Here is a 15,837-nt window from a genome sequence, read left to right on the forward strand (position 1 = left end):
CTACACCAAAAGCTCCCACTCTTTTGAGAGGTGGTATGATACATGGGTGAGAGGTTTGGACTAAGAAATGAGAGACCTGGATTCAGAATCCTCAGTCTGCCCTAAAGCTATTTGAGCGACCTTGGTCCAGTTAACATATATCAGCTTAGTTTACCTCACAAGGTTTTTGTGAAGTTGGAAGGGGGTGAGGGGAGAAAAGAGAATTGTGTACATCATTTTGAACAACTTGGGGTTAATGAAACTGATAACAAAATCACTATCCACGTGAATCTTCAGTGTCCCACCTGTTCAACTCCATTGTATTCTTTTGTGTAAAGCTCCAATAAAGTTCTCATTGCATTAGATTTAGAACACAGTAGTACAGAATAGACAAAAGGCAGCGTTCTAATCAAGGTTGCAAGTGGAATGTGGCACGTTATGATATGAAACATGTATACCTGCAGGTTACCATTAGAGTCAAAAACTCCAACCAAATCACAACAGAGGGATTGAAAGGTTCTGGGTAATTAAATGGAACATACCTACAGAGGAAAAAGAAAACAATTCAAAGCATTAATAATGAAAGATTAACTATAATCTCTAGGTAACCTCTAGGTTAGATTACTGAAACAGATTATACATGGGGCTGCCTCTGAAGACAGTTTGGAACCATCTCTTTCCATATGAACTGACCTGGGCCCTGCAATCATCATCTGAGGTCCTTCTTCATGTGCTTCCTCCACAAGAGGTCTGGAGAGTGGGAGCACAAGAACAGGCCTTTTCTGTGGCGGCTCCCCATTTGTGAAATGTTCTTCTTAGGGGGCTTACCTGGTCACCGTCATTATACTCCTTTAGGTGCCAGGCAAAACTGTTCCCCTTCTCCTCGGCCTTTCATTGGTGTTATTGTTTTTGTTTGTTATACTATGTTACATATTTTTGTGTTTTTATATTGTAAACTGCCCTGCAATCCTTGGATGAAGGGTGGTATAGAATTTCTTATTCTTATTATTTAAAACAGAAGACTGTCCCCTCCCCAAGAAATATGCTATAGATCTGTCAAAATCAAGGATGTCTTCTCTTCATACCTTTAATTGTACTTGGCTGATATTCAGACCAATCCTCACTACTGATGCTGATAGGTTGCTGTGGGAGGAAGAAAGAGGCAGACACCAATTACTTGGATTAAACAGGCCACAACTTTATTTCCACAACATGGCATAAAACATTAGCTAGGCTCCAGAGATATGGGAATTTAGAGATGATCCCCAGAAAAAGGGGGCAGAACCAAGAGCAGACTTAGAGGAGCGCCAACATAAACTGTTTTATCTGTTTAGCAATAAAACATTTTATTAACTTTTTACTTGGTGCGACCTTGATGTGAACGAATTCCTTATTACAAAAGCCATATACAGTGGTACCTCGGGTTAAGTACTTAATTCGTTCCGGAGGTCTGTTCTTAACCTGAAACTGTTCTTAACCTGAAGACCACTTTAGCTAATGGGGCCTCCTGCTGCCACTGCGCCGCCGGAGCCCAATTTCTGTTCTCATCCTGAAGCAAAGTTCTTAACCTGAAGCACTATTTCTGGGTTAGCGGAGTCTGTAACCTGAAGCATATGTAACCTGAAGTGTATGTAACCTGAGGTACGACTGTACTGCTGTTGTCAAAAGGCAGTGTGTGGGATGCAGCAGTCATATGATGCATTGATACAAGCTCTTTCAATTTTGTTACAGGTTTATGAGCTCCAGTTTGCTTATGCTACTACAGTTTTTTTTTTTTTTAAAGAACAGTGCAAGTTTATTGGGATTCCTATACAGAAGCTGCATTACGGCAGACAAGGTTTTCTAAAGCTTGATGACCATCCCTGATATTTACTTGCTCCTACAAAGTGAAACCATAGGAGTACATTAGGTGCATTTTAAAGCACCCTCTCCATTCAGGTAAGAAAACAATGAAGTGCATGAACTAAACAGGTGACTCAGGACATACTGCAGACTCCCCTGCAATGCATTGTGGTTCTCTTGAAGATCTACAGGATGTGTTTGGCACAGGAGTCAAGGGATGCATCATGCTAATCCATGGTTTAGTGTGACTGTGGTATGAGCTGGAATGACTATGAGCATGCCTACAGTTCCAGCACTTCCCTCTCCTCCCACTCAACTAAGAGGAAAATTTCAACAGCATTTAGTTTTGCTTTCCTTGAATCTTGCCTGCTTGTGTTGCCTAGACCAGGGACAGATATTGATAACAAACAGGAGAATTTAACACGTAGCTATATAACCCATAGCTTGAAGCTGGCTTGCTCTGAAATGGACCAGCATTTCTTCAAAACCATGATTCCAGCAAGCTGAGAGTCAGGGAAAATGAAGTGAATGTTGCAGAAGTCATCCTTCTGGGCGTGTAGGAGGAGGGGTGTGTAAAACCAAGGCTCATGGCAACTCCTTCCTGTTCATGCATGATTTAGCAGGACATGCAAACGTATAAAAAGGGTTCCCAGAAAACAGACAGTTATGACGGAGGGGGCACCATACTAAACAGCAGTGATTTATTTTTCCCCCATTAAAAATTACATGGATCCTGAAATTTTCAAAGCCTCAGCATGGTGTTTAGCTTACCATGCAAATGTTGAAGCCAAGAGAAAGATAAGCTCATCTCAGATATGAGGATCCAGGAAGAAATGCTCAGGGACAACATTTACAGGTCTGATGCAGTTTGCATGGCTGATTAGTCTGCCTTAGCCTAATTACCCTTGCCTGTCCTGACTGTAAAGATAAAGACATAGAATATTGAAGGCAGCTAAGATGAAAGAAGACCGTCTCTGCCATAAAGAAAGAATACATAACCAGCAGCCTGTCTGTCTATCTGTCTCAAGCTTGAGGCCTAATTGAACCCAGTTTTATTGAGGTGCAGCAGACACCACCAGGCCAAATTTTTGGCAATGCTTCATGTGTCAGATATCAAAGTCTTAGTTCATGCTAATTAGTCTTACTAAGTTATTTACTTTGGCAGTTCTCGTGGATGCTCACCAAAATAGATTTTTTAAAATTAGCTTTTTAAAAATTGTATTGTTTTGTTATTTAACGTTGAACACACTCAACTTTGGTGAGCTTAGCCATGTTATATGTATTCTCCAGTAAATAGAACTTATTCATCCCATCTTCTCAGCAAGTGTCTGGGTAGATTAGTAAGTTTCCAAGCATAGTTGGAACAATTACTTTCCTAACATATCTGAGTGATGACAAAATGAATTCCGAAGAGGAGAATTCGAATGCCTTCCCTGCATATGTCTTTCTCTTATATCAAACACTCCAGTTGACTTTGGGCAAGGGAGGGGCAGCTGCAGCATCAAGCAGGAGGGGATGCAGCATGGAAAATACCCAAAACAGATTTGCTCAAATTCCATGATTTCTTATGGTTCCAAGCAAAGAGGTTTCTTACCAGCGTGGTGTAGTAGTTAAGAGCGGTGGACTCGTAATCTGGTGAACTGGGTTCGCTTCCCTGCTCCTCCACATACAGCTGCTGGGTGACCTTGGGCTAGTCACACTTCTCTGAAGTCTCTCAGCCCCACTTACCTCACAGAGTGTTTGTTGTGGGGGAGGAAGGGAAAGGAGAATGTTAGCTGCTTTGAGACTCCTTAAGGGGAGTGAAAGGCGGGATATCAAACTCTTCTTCTTCTTCTTCTTCTTCTTCTTCTTCTTCTTCTTCTTCTTCTTCTTCTTCCTGTGTCTTCTCCAAAGGGACGTGCATGTTAGAAAGGAAACCTTATTAATCAAAGGGCTTCATGTGCATCTGCAGCAAGGAGTTGACTTTAATAAATGGAGAGCATGTCAAAATGCTTAGCATTTGAAATGAAAAAGATCACTAAAAAGCATAGTCCTTCCAACACATTCTTTATGTGTAAACTGAATGTATTCATCAGGAAACTGTTGTGCATGCACACAGCAATCTCCCATGCTGAGCTGACCACAAGCAAATATCATCAATGTACCCTTAAATAAAGCCCCATGCAGTAGGAACCAAACTGGATTTAGCTGAGAGATTCTAACAATAGTGTCATTTACTCTGCTGAATTTATTACTGTGTTTTGATTATTAATCAGGCTGATCGGGAGGCGGGATCTATGCAGCATTCAAGACAGTTACATTTTCTCTTATTATCTCAACTGAAAGCAGACTTACATTCATCTGGACACTGATTTTCCTGAATAAATATTCCTGAAATATTTGGTTCAAGGAGAAACCTGTTCTTTAGTTGCTTGCACCACGGGCTTCAGATCCCAGCCCCAACTTTATCCATGTGGCACAAGCTGAGCAGACGCTTGCAACAATGCCCTGATACATATTGGAAAACAACCCATCCCTGATGTATAGCCCTTTTTAATTGTTAGGATATTTTATAGCACAAAGTGCATTGCAAGAATTTTTTCTTTAACTATTGCAGCAAGTCTGCGAAAGAAGTCATGAATATTCCCATCTTAGAGACTGGAACTCAATTCACAGTGTGACTTGTTCCAAGGCTGCCCAGGGTTTTTGTGGCTGAAAGGGGACTTGGAGCCAGCAGCACCCTCCAGCTCAAGTCCAACTGTATCCACCAGACATATCTTCATTTGCATCCTGCTGTATAAGCAGTAGAAGAGTCCTTTGAATTTCTGCATACAAGGGAGCTTCTCCATTCATTCCAATAAAGGATGCAGTCACGAACATACAAGTTGTGCACCAGAAGCCATTTGGTTTGCACTCTGAAGAGAACAGCAATTTGCTCGCTTCACCTAATCCTTCCTGTCTATCAGGTTTTGCAACTATCTTGTGGCCATGGTTATCACAGCCAATCAATCAACTCTGCCAAGATTAATACAGAAGGGGGGGAGGTTTTACAGAAAGCTGATAACACCAAATATCATTGAGTTGGGTCCAGATTTACATGTGACCAGTGCTTTTCTTCTGGGGGGACGCAGGGGTATGCATACCCCTAAACACTTTGTGACTCTAAGTTTGGCCTCATTGAGGGGAAGAATTTCAATATGAGTAGGATAATGAGAGTACCCCTAAACATTTTTTTATTAGAAAAAAAGCACTGCATGTGGCAATGTTCCCTTGTGCTGGAGAAAGGGTGAGGCGACAATGTTGACCAAATCCTCCTTCCCCAGAGTCCCTGAAAACCCTTCACCTGTGTCCAGAGGTGGATTTAGGGGGTTCGGTCACACTGGGTGTAGAGCCTCAGGGGTACCGCAACTACAACTATGATGTAGAAGAGATGGCGAGAGGCGAGAGGCAGGGGCCCACCAAATTTTGGTGTTGCACAGGGTGCCACTGAAATTTGAGATCTGCAAGGTCCCCCACTGCCTGTGACCCATAAAAATTTGCTCCAAAGGATTTAGGGACCCTGCAGAGCAGCATAAGAAGTGACTGCAGAGAAAAGGGAGAATCAGCCCAAACCGTCTTCCACCCTCCCCTCCAGTGGCAAGCCTCCAATGGAACTCAGAGCCTTCTGGGTGAATATTTGAAGTACAAGGTGTGACCGGAAAGTTCAGTGAATGGTCACAGAAATCTGACAGCGAGAAACATTCAGACATACAATCGGCATCAGAAACCCACGAAATGCTCACAATTGTGTATGGAGATGAAGCTGTAACTCGAATGACAGTATATGAGTGGTTTAAGCATTTCTGTGAAGGGTGGCAAACCACGGAAGATGACCCTTGGTCTGGCAGACCATCAACAAGCAAAAAGGAGGCAAATGTCGACAGAGTTCGTGAGTTATTGATGCGGGATCGGCGTTTGTCCGTCTGAATGATGGCCGAAGAATTGCATATTCTGCATGAAATCATTACTGAAGTTACTGAGTTGTTTCACCCTCCACATTCTCCCAATCTGGCCCCACCTGATTTCTTTCTTTATCCAAAACTGAAATCTGCACTGAAAGGGCACAGGTTTCCCAACATTTCACACGTCCAAGCTGCTATGACAAGGGAACTGAAAGCAGTACGAAAAGAGGACTTCTCCAGAAGTTTCCAACAGTTCTACGAACGTTGTCAATGGTGCATTATATCAGAGGGGGCCTACTTTGAAGGCCTGTAAGGTGTGTATGTTCAAATATTCCTCACTGTCCGATTTCTGTGACCATTCACCGAACTTTCCAGTCACACCTTGTATTTCCATTTGCAGACAGGACACACCGGATCCAACCCAGTGTTTTTGACCGTTATCTAGGCAAAAAGAATTCTCTCATGTTCTTTAAGAAAATTAGTAGCTTTAGGGTTTGGGATTGCAATAATCCAAAAGCTGGCAGAGTTCCTCCTGTGCATTTCACAAGGTATATTTGTCCTCAGTGAACATTATTTGCCTGGGTGTGCAAGATGTCTCATGCCTGAAGACTAAAATCTTTGGAGGGAAAAGGGTAAACTATAAGGATCATTCATTTTGTCAAAATTTATGAACAACTGACTCCTCATATTGGAAATTGGCTTTTAAAGCTGGGCTCTATCATTTGTGACTGCACCATGTGATGTATAAAACTCATAAACATGTTGCAGCAAGTCAGAGACGGGCGTGAAGCAGAGTTTCAGAAGCTGCCAGCACAGAGGAACCACTAAATTGGCATGGTGCCTTGATAGGCCCAACCCTTAAAGAAACCAAGATTTAAACTATACTCACACGCACATTAACGACAATATGGTCACTGAATACTAACATGGATAAATACTATTAATTAAAAACATTCAAATGTTGTTTCAAAACTTCATTTGCCATTTTTAATAAGTGTTAAGCAATAGTAGTAAACATTGCTACAGTCATTTTAATAATTTTCATTAAAGCTTTTTTTTTTAAATGCTACTTAAAAACTACTACCCGGCACCTTTTCAATATTGGGCTTTTCATGTTCTTTCAAGGTTTGCCTCTTCTTCTCTGAACAAACCAATAGCAAACTTTCCATGAACCCATGCTGCCATCATATGATGCCAGTGGGCATCTTTGTTGCATCAGATTTTTCTTCCCACCTCCGCCTTCCACTCTGGCTGGCATAGACATCAGGATTGTGGATATAGCAATGGCTGTACCACTCCATCAAGCTCTGCTGTTCCCAGCCAGATTATTTTGGATGGCACCCTACAAACATGCATTTTTGCACAAGCATTCCCCAGCTCTTGACGCCAGTTTTTAACTACCTGGGTCCTGTGTGATCTTTTACTGTTTTATCGTAATGTTTCATTAGCATTGCTGTTATTTTGTTGTTATAAAACACCTCTGGATTTATAATTAAATGAAATCTGGCACTGAAATTATTTTAAATAAAAAGAGGAATGCACAAGCACCTCTGTGTGCACTGTGAAAGGAGTTGAACCTATGCATACGTTGGAAGCAAATGTTTGCATAGCCCTTTAGGGTGTTCAACAAGTTCCTGCTCTCCTGTCCAAATGGTTCTCTTCCAGCGCTTTTTAAATTTGGCACCCTGTGGCAACAAAAAAAGGCACCCAATTCAAAAGCACAGAACTGTAGCTGGAAAGGAAAAATTCTCAGCTTTTTCCTTTCCAGCAACAGCTTGAATTCAAAAACCCTAACCCTTTGCACACATGTCTGGATTCCTTTGCACCTGCAAGGAAGACAGGAGGAATTCCTCACCTGAAGTTGAAGCACTTGATGTCATGTGACATCAGATGATTGACAGGTGAGCAGCCCTTTCCACCTGTCAAAGTGGCTCCTCAGGGTTGGGGAACTTTTGTATCCAGTCTGTGAAATTCACTTCCCTACCCTTACTCTAGGATATAGACACCAGAGCAATAACCATATTTGAGATGGCTGTTCCACTAATGTGAACATGCCCCACATTTATTTCATATTGCGGAAATTTCCTGTTACTCTGGGCTCGTTGTTTCCTAAAAGAGAACTATGAGGCATGACTTTGGCATCATCTGCTTCACAATCATTTGCAGTGTAGATGCAGGGCCTCTCCTTTCTCTCAAGAATTCAGTGTGTGCTGAGCTAGAGATTTTATCAGCAGGCAGCTTTGCTCTTGAATCAAGGGCTTAACCAAAGGTTAGCGGAGATTACTGCAAAAGCCCCAGAGTTGCTTTACGGGGGAAATTGTGTTTATTGACAATGAGGTGAGGCATACACATGCATATATGTGTGTGTGCGCCCGCGCCCGCGCACACACACACACACACACACAGAGTGGAGAGGTTGCGCAAGTGATACAATAGCAGACCTTCTTAGAGAAGTGGTTTCAAAATGGATTTCCCACTCCTTTCAAGACTTGCCAAGATTGCAATCACCTTGTGAAAGGCTTGCCTGTGCAAACTTGTTCTAAGGCGAGTGAATCCAGATGGTCATTGTGTAAGCTTAAACGGGGACCTTGTTGTGCTCAATCCACCAAGCTCTGCTCACATGTAGGCCTTGCTGAGATGAATGGAAGTGGTGCCTCTTGGTTAAGGGGGAAATGCTAAGAGCTTTCGTTAATGCAATGCAAGTTCCTACTTTATGCAGCTGTCAATATATTCTGCCCACTCCTTTTACACATCCTACAAGTTTCTTTGAGAGATAGGCCAAAGAAATTTTTGCCCAGGCACTCCCAAAAGAAAGAAAATAAACTGAACTTATTATTCCATTAGTGTATGTTCTGTGAAATATATTATAAAGCTGCCAACTTATAGCTCTGGGTTCTACTGCTGAAGCTCGGGCTAGTGCATCATCTTTTAATGAATGACAGGCTGACTTCATGTGTATAGACATAGCTTTATGTGGAAGCAGAATGGCCTGCATCTTAGAAGTCCAGACTGTGCCCCACAGATGTAATGTAGAAGGAGGGTTTGAAATGAAGGAGCAGTCTGTTAATAGAGACATTTAACATATATCTAAGACCTCAAAATTACTATCACACAGTCTCTTGCACTTCTCTTTCCCCCGATGTTTTTTCTCCCTGATAACAGAAATCTGGCCAAGGGAAATGCTTCTCAGGGAAGGATTGTGAGGGAAACACCCCCATTTGAGGGAGCATTCAGCACCCCTTTCTACAACGCTTCCAGAGGAGCCTTGAAACTAAACACCCAACTACTATCCAATGAATGATGTAAAACGTGAAACAGGATCATTAACAATCTGTCTCATTGTAGCAATACATATACTATCTTCCTGTGTTTTACCGTAGATATTGGAACTATAGATACTGGAAGCTTTGTCAGAACAGGCCTCCTTAAACAAAGAAAACAGCTACCTAATCCTCTCTAAGGTAAGCTTTCATGGCCAGAACAACAAACAACATTCCGCTTCTGAAAACCCAAACAGTCCCAGACTGCTTACATAGAAGCCTGGATAAAAATAGATTCTTTAAAACCAGAGTCATAGGGACCTATAGCAATTGTTTAGATCTGGACCAGATTCCAGGGAATCAAATACTTGCAAAATTAAGAAAGATTCTCAGTTGAACTTCAGTGTAGACCACCAACATTAAGGAGTGGCACTGATTTGGCATGAGAACGGGGGAAAGGCAATGATTACTACTTTGCTACCATCCATGGAATCCTGCAGTGGGACTTCCATACTGGCTCATGTGTGAAGCTTTTCAGTAGAGCTGGCTCACATGTTCAGTTGCTGGTTCCAGTAATCAATTGTAGATAAATTAAATTATGCACATGGCTATGAGAACCAGGCCTCTGAGAAGATGTTCTTCTTTTAAAAAAAATCAAAATCTAGGAATACAGTAAAAAAAAAAAAATAAATTATTCACAAGGGTCTTGTTGTGGTGAGCTCTGCATACCAAACATCTCCTAACAGGTCTCTCTCTCTCTCTTACTAAGATGAGAAGTCATTTTGAATAAGTTGCCTGTTCAAAGAGTTCTTTGATAAACACAAAACTGCTTGCCAAAATTCATATTTAGAGCCTTAATGGTGGGAGAAAAACCAAGAAATCCAATACTAAGCAGTGGATTAAAATGTATAAAGCATATTAAATGTTGTTAGTTGAAAGCAGGTTTGTTGGTCCTTAATGAACACCCTCTGCTAGATACGTAGAAGCTATATCCATTTTGGTAACATAACTCTGCCTTGGGCATGGTAGAAGTTGGGAGTAATGCCAAGGCCCTAGCAGGGCCGACTGCCACAGGACTTCTGACCCCACAAGAGATGCAGCTCAGCTGGGCCATGGGAACACCAAGCAAAGTTTTGGTCCCACAAGTGTGATGCATGTGTGCTGGCCTGTGTTGCTATGTTAATATACCAGCCCTACTCCCAACTTGTATACAAAGTGGGCCGGGCTGATTTCATTAAGAGGGTGGTGCTAGCCACCAGATGTCTACTGTTTTGGCTGGCACTGCCTTCAGACATCACCTTAGTCCCTGATGGCTGTCCAGCAGGGAGCAGAGGGCTTCCCACCAGCACTACTGAGCAGAGATTCTGGCTTACATGTATGTCCTGACAAGTACTGCTGAGTGTGTTAATGATACCCTGTCCCACCCCTGGCATATCCACACTGTGACAGGTCCAGCACCACGAATGTGATGAGGCCAGCAATTACCCATGATGTATGCAGGCCCGGAGCTCCACTTGGTACTGCAGCCTGAGTACCAACTAGAAAATGGTGGTGTCAGGCACTGACTGTGCAGCCTTTCACTTGGCCAGATTTGACACTCGTGGGGAAGGTTCCATCTTGACTAACTAGCCAAGAAAATAAAACTTTGCAAGTTTCTCCAAGACAACTCTTGGACAACTTGTATCGTCTGCTTCAGCTCAAGGTGGAACTACTCTATTCCGAACTATAAAATGGAAAGTGTAATGCTGATGGTCAACAAAAGAGGTTCAAAGTCTCTCTCAAGGCAAATATAAAAAAAATAAAAATAAAAGTAGTATAAACACCAACAACTGGGAAACTCTGGCCTGCAAGGGCTCCAATTGGAGAACAGCCTTTACCAAAGGTGTTCTGGACTTTGAAGACACTTGAATTCAGGATGAAAGGGAGAAATGTGCTAAGAGGAAGGCACGCTTGGCAAATCCACACTGTGATCAACTCCCACCCAGATACCTATGTCCCCACTGTGGAACGACGTGTGGATCCAGAATTGGCCTCCACAGTCACTTATGGACTAACTGTTAAAACCGTGTTTTTGGACAACAATCTTACTTGGCTACGAGTGATCACCAAAGAAGAAGAAGAGCATGTACTGTGGCCTTGAACCAACACCTTGATTCTTATCCAGGGGCTTGGCCTGCTTACTAAGCTCCAGCTTGCTTGGGCCACTGCCTTCACTTGGTCATGGGTATCACTGTGGATCAAGACAACATCTTTTCCCTCTTAAAACCTTAGTCATCATTTTCTCAGATAATTCACTACTGAACAGTGTCCAAAACTGGAGTGTGAGGAAGCAAATACCTATATCTGAGTTATGTATCTATACTGAGTTTATTGTAATGATATTTTAGGATCCCTTATTGTTCTTCTATTCTTAATTGTCTTTGGAATTTTGCTCAGAGTAGTAAAGAAGTTTTGCTCTAGGAATTAAAGGAGCACTGTCATTTTCATTAATATAATTTCTACTGGGCAAAGTATACTATGACATATATCCCATTGACCTTTACAGTGACCCATGAAGTATACAGTTGTTAATCTTACTGTCTAGATGTACAACCAAAACTCAGAGACAACCTCCCAGTGGGCTTGTTTGGCTTATGGGTATTATGCCACTGCAGAAGCTTCAGCAGAAGACAATGTTACTGTCTTCAGATACCTGGTAATGAAAACTACAACCTTCTAATGTATTTCTTGCCAGCCCAAGGAGGTATATTAAAAAGTCCTATTATCTTAATAGATGTCTATTGAAGGTTGGAGCTCATATTTGACTCTTACCTTCCCTATTCTCTGGCAAGATATACAAAAGTCTTACTCATTTCTGACCCCAAAGGCGTGAATAAATATGTTGGCTTAGGTGGTGATTAATGCTTGTTGATCTCTTGATGTCTACCAAATGGGGAGTCATGGGTGAAGAACTTTAGTCTGAACTCTTTGGGCATGAACTTGTTAGATCACATCATGGCTAGGGGGAGCAGACATTTTGCATAGCAGTTTCTTGTCTCTGCAAACCTCAGATGACAGAGAGGCTTCTACTTAAGCTGAATCAATCCCTATTTACACCACTGATACAGGGTGTAAATAAGGAGCAAAACACACTTTATGTTCATTTGGCTTCTCTCCCCACCCTTTTCTCTGTGTGGGGTATTTGATAGGGAATTTGTGCAGTTGGGAAATCTGCTTTAAACCTACTCACCACCAATGTGCATTGTGTTTTAAAGTTGTATTGCTACAAGCTTGTCTTGATGTGTTATTTTTGTAATTTAAAAAGAAAAAAACTGAGCTGTGAGCTGTCTTGAAGACAAATTCCATTATTTATTTTTAAAACAAATAAGTAAAATAAATAATTTTATTTATTTATTAACAATATTTTGTGCTCTTGCTCATAATTTATTCAGGTGGTTTCCCTCTGTATAGTTTCTTTTCTTTTTCTTTTTAATGATTTTTATTAAGGTTTCAATAAAAAGTTAAACAGAAAAACATAAAAATAGAAGCACAAAAATACACAATACATAATCCAAAAAGAAAAGGAAAACACAGAAAACAAAATACAAAAGAAACAAAACAAAAAAAACCAGAACAATTAAAAACAATATCACTTTTCCATTTCCGTTTTTGAATTTACTTATTTTCTGGACTTCCTCATACCTCCCTCTTTTGTATTCCAGTCCAAATTGTTTGTCCAGCAATTTCTTTTCCACTTTTTTAATCCCAATCTTTAATCTTAATATAATATATAACACTTAAACTTCTTTAATCCTAATCTTTAATCTTAATGTAATATAGCATTAAAATTTTACCTCTTAAGTACCAAATTTCCATTTCCTTAAACATCTTTGATCCTAATCTTTAATCTTAGTCTATCAATAACTTTAACCTGTACAGCTGGAAACCAATTATTTTCGATCCAACATCACTCTAACATTCTTTAATTTTGCAGTGTTTCTGAAGATAATCTTTGAATTTCTTCCAATCTTCCTCCACCGACTCTTCTCCCTGGTCACGGATTCTGCCAGTCATTTCCGCCAGTTCCATATAGTCCATCAGTTTCATCTGCCATTCCTCCAGCGTGGGAAGTTCTTGTGTCTTCCAATACTTTGCGATGAGTATTCTTGCTGCTGTTGTTGCATACATAAAGAAAGTTCTATCCTTTTTTAACACCATTTGGCCGACTATGCCCAGGAGAAAGGCCTCTGGTTTCTTAGGGAAGGTATATTTAAATACCTTTTTAAATTCATTATATATCATTTCCCAGAAAGCCTTAATCTTTGGGCATGTCCACCAAAGGTGAAAAAATGTACCTTCAGTTTCTTTACATTTCCAACATTTGTTATCGGGCAAATGATAGATTTTCGCAAGCTTGACTGGGGTTATGTACCACCTGTATATCATTTTCATAATATTCTCTCTTAAGGCATTACATGCCGTAAATTTCATACCTGTGGTCCACAACTGTTCCCAGTCAGCAAACATAATGTTATGTCCAACGTCCTGTGCCCATTTAATCATAGCCGATTTTACCGTTTCATCCTGAGTATTCCATTTCAGCAGCAAGTTATACATTCTTGACAAATTCTTAGTTTTGGGTTCTAACAGTTCTGTTTCTAATTTTGATCTTTCCACCTGGAAGCCAATTTTCTTGTCCAATTTAAATGCCTCCATTATCTGAAAATAATGAAGCCAGTCTCGCACTTTGTTTTTTAATTTTTCAAAACTCTGCAATTTCAGTCTATCTCCGTCTTGTTCCAAAATTTCCCAATATTTCGGCCATTTGACCTCCATATTGACCTTTTTCAAGGCTTTCGCTTCCATTGGTGACAGCCACCTTGGAGTTTTATTTTCCAATAAATCCTTGTATCTTATCCAAACATTAAATAGCTCTTTCCTGACAATGTGGATTCTAAATGCTTTATGTGCTTTGACCTTATCATACCATAAATATGCATGCCATCCAAATACATTGTTAAAACCTTCCAAGTCCAAAATGTCAGTGTTTTCAAGAAGTAGCCATTCTTTCAACCAGCAAAAAGCTGCTGATTCATAGTAAAGTTTGAGGTCTGGCAGGGCAAATCCGCCTCTTTCCTTTGCATCCGTTAGAATTTTAAATTTTTTTCTGGGCTTCTTGCCCTGCCAGACAAATTTAGAAATATCTTTCTGCCACCTCTTGAAACAATCCATTTTGTCGACAATCTGCAAAGTTTGAAACAAAAACAACATTCTAGGCAATACATTCATTTTTATCGCAGCAATACGGCCTAGCAGTGAAAGCTTCAAATTTGACCAAATTTCTAAGTCTTTTTTCACTTCAGACCAACATTTTTCATAATTATCTTTAAATAAATTCCCATTTTTTGCTGTCATGTTAATCCCCAGGTATTTAACTTTCTTAACCACTGTTAAACCTGTCTCATTCTGAAACCTCTCTCTTTCAAACGGTGTTAAATTTTTCTCTAAAACCTTGGTTTTTGACTTGTTCAATTTAAATCCTGCCACTTGACCAAATTCTTGAATCAGTTCTAAAACCCTTTTAGTACTAGATTCTGGCTCCTGTAACGTCAATACTAAGTCATCTGCAAATGCTCTCAATTTGTACTGTTTGGTTCCGACCTGTATACCTTTAACCGACTGGTCCCTTCTAATCATATTCAGCAGAACCTCCAGGACCGAAATAAAAAGAAGTGGGGACCCTCTGTATAGTTTCAAGAACATCATGTTTCTGCCAAGGCTTTGTGGGTGGAAAGAGCCATAAGCATCATGGGTGAAAAGGGAAAAAGAAACTTGTAGCTTCAGCTCAGATGTTAAAAGACAAGAATCTCTCCGAATCACCCCGAATCTGTGAGCCGTATGTATTTGTGAAATAAAATTAAAACCTGGCAACCTGAAGCACATAAACCCACGCCTTGTCAAAAAATTTACTTTCAAGATGGTGGTGTTTACCTCAAGATGGCTGTCTAAAAAATACAGAATATTGCTGAAGGTTTTCCTACTTTAGGCCCAGTGGTACTGTTAACAGTCAATGTATGCAGGCATACGATACACAGTCCTGACAAAATAACATTTACATCTAAACAACCTTGTTCTTATACACTTAACATTATGAGACTTCAGATACACTGTACTTCATTGTTCCCCATCATTCAGAAATCAATATACCTTCACTGCTGCTTTTCAGCTGCAGATTGTCATAGATATTCTACAGTCATTCTTTTGAGCGTTTCCCCCCTTTTTTGTCATTTGAACCTAAAGTAGCAAGAACTTTCAGGAGGGAGGTGGGGACTTTTGTTAGTCAGTGAACAGGCTAACAAAAGTATTTGGAGTGATCCAGGATTATCTTGGAGACCAGGGCCAAAAGCCTGAGAATATATAACAAAGTAAAGCTGCTCACAGACACATCATTGTAAAGCTGTTATTTGAGATGTATGTCAACAGCTTTGCACTTCAAGAAGCCAGTTAACAGTTCTGGGAGGAAACTATCATCCCAACAAAATGTTGCAGTAATGCCATTCTAATATACCCTCCTCTCTCACTCTCTCTCCCCCTCCCTTCAAAGCAAACAAAATTATTATTTGTTAATACACTTTAATTACCATCTTCAAGTCCTCAGAAAATGTTCCTGTCTGTGCCTACCTCAAGTATAATCAGTTGAGGACCTGCTTTATTTTGTACACACGGTAATAGAGAAACAGATCCTCGCAACTCATTAAAATGGATCCTGTTACCAGTGATCAAAAGGACAAAAGCTGCCCTCTAAAACCTACTAAGATTACTCACTCACTTGTTGCTTATGCTCATTTATTGGATGG

General features: G+C 40.6%; 1 long non-coding RNA gene across 1 annotated transcript; it reads left to right on the forward strand.

Annotated features, from left to right (window-relative positions):
• The first annotated feature begins 435 nt into the window (after window positions 1-435).
• Window positions 436-12,455, forward strand: LOC308480728. The gene is made up of 4 exons (XR_013988261.1): window positions 436-583; window positions 1,711-1,917; window positions 9,122-9,202; window positions 12,433-12,455. It is a non-coding gene; the product is annotated as an uncharacterized lncRNA (long non-coding RNA).
• The last annotated feature ends 3,382 nt before the right edge of the window (window positions 12,456-15,837 follow it).

The sequence above is a fragment of the Podarcis pityusensis genome, assembly GCF_964106645.2.
Source record: "Podarcis pityusensis genome assembly, chromosome: 1".
NCBI classification, from domain to species: domain Eukaryota; kingdom Metazoa; phylum Chordata; class Lepidosauria; order Squamata; family Lacertidae; genus Podarcis; species Podarcis pityusensis.